Below are 2,131 nucleotides of genomic sequence, written 5' to 3' on the forward strand. Positions count from 1 at the left end.
CATGTCCTAAATTGAATCTTTGGTTAGCTTAAGATAGAATTGTGTGTGCTAGTTAAGTATGGGAAATTGTGGGAACAGAAGTTGTTAAGGGAATGTGTCATGAAAATTTAAAGGAAATTTGGATACCCACTCATGTGAAAATATAAAAATGAAAAATCTATGTGCATTGATAAGCTTTATTTATTCAAAAAAAAATTCAATAAATAAGGGGACAAAATTATCCCAATGTTAAATTCAGAATTCAAAGATCAATGCACATATAATAGAATTAAAATACAAGGTTGAAACATGAGTATGGGTTGAAAAAGGGAATTATGGGTAGCTAGGCATGAATTTAAAAGTATATAGAATATATGTATATTAGGTGAGAGCTTAGGTTAATTAAAGATTCAATTTATAAAGCTCACTTAGCCATATGTATATCTTTACCTGCACCTTGGCCCCATTACAACCCTGAAAAGACCTCATGATGTTTGCATTGGTGTATTAACTGTTGTTGATTGGTTAGGAGAAAAACAAAAGTTAGAAAGCATGACTAGAGAAGAATAGAGTGATTACCCTATACACTAGAGATTAGAGCGTACATACATTATCAGTGAGGGTTCAATGCTCGAATTTTCATGTTTCCAGCCTTCATAAGCTATCTTCTTGCACTTTTATCAGTTTTATTATATGATGATAGAATTAGTGGAATTTGATTTGTAATTGTTTTGAAGGGCTTATTTACTTTTGAGCAAGTGGATAATAATCATATAGTTGCATTTATTTATGTATGTAGGATTGCATTGCATTTCATGAGTTTCTGCATGTTCATACTTATTTCCTTGTCTCCTTCAATTTAGCATGAGGACATGCTAATGTTTAAGTGTGGGGAGGTTGATAAACCACTATTTTATAGTTTATATTGTGTTTAATTGTGTGGTTTTGTCGTGATCCTTACCCATTTATTCATCAATTTAGCATGCATTTAGATTTCCTTCCTGAATTTATTACATGTTTGAAAATTGCTTCCCAGAGACTTTAATTATTTAATTTTAATTCTCCTTTATTCCATTCGATGCTGTAATCTGTGTGTCAAGCGTTTCAGGCTTTATAGGGCATGAATGAGACGGAGATTGGAGAGGAAGCTAGCAAAAATGGAAGGAACACAAGAGTTTGAGGAGATAACCAGCAAAAAGTGACGTGGTCGCATGACTCACGCGACCACGCGAAGGAGCGCAAATCGCAGTGACGCGGCCGCATGGCTTGCGCGGCCGCGCGGATTGGAAAGAACAAGCAACGCGGTAGCGTGGATGACGCGAACGCATGAAGAGGAAAAGCGTCAGCGATGCGTCCGCATGGACGACGCGATCGCGTGACATACGCAATCTGCATAAACTGCAGAATCTGAAACCAGCGATTTTGGACCCTATTTCAGCCCAGTTTTCGGCCCCGAACAGCAGACCAAAGTCAGAGAATATGCAGAAACAACAGAGAAAACATTCATTAAGTAGTTTAGATCTAGTTTTGACTCTCTTAGGTTTTTTTCTCTCTAGTTTTAAGAATTTTAATTTTCAATTGATCTTACCATTGGAACATTGAGAAGAGTTATTTTCCTCATCAAGACTTCATCACTCTAGTTTGTTCTCTTAACTTGGTTTTATTCTTCCATGTTCTTTGTTATGTTCAATTTTGTCATTCAGATATTTTTATGATTAATTAATGCAAGGATTATTTCTTTTTAATTTAAATTCCATTCCAATAATCATGTCTTCTTTTAATTCCCTTTCATGTGCCATGGATTCTTTATTTACAATGCGTGAGTAGTTTCATTACTTGATGGGGAGTTGATTAAAAGGAACTCTTGAGTTGGAAGGATTGAAAGAAAAATTTGTAATTGGGTTGAATGTTGGATTGCTATCCTGTCACCGACGCCAATCCCTTTGAACTAAGTGGGTTGCAACTTGTGAACAGATCTGGCATTTCCACTTGTTTGACTTTCTCTTACCTAGTAAGGGATAACCAAACAGAACAACTATTAATTATAAATTAATCTTACAATCACACCATCAATGATAGAGATTCTAACCAATCAATTCCCAGTCAAGGCCTCTTATTTTTATTAGTTAAAATTCCTCAATTTAAATCCCAA

This window comes from Arachis duranensis, chromosome 10, assembly GCF_000817695.3.
Source record: "Arachis duranensis cultivar V14167 chromosome 10, aradu.V14167.gnm2.J7QH, whole genome shotgun sequence".
NCBI classification, from domain to species: Eukaryota; Viridiplantae; Streptophyta; class Magnoliopsida; order Fabales; family Fabaceae; genus Arachis; species Arachis duranensis.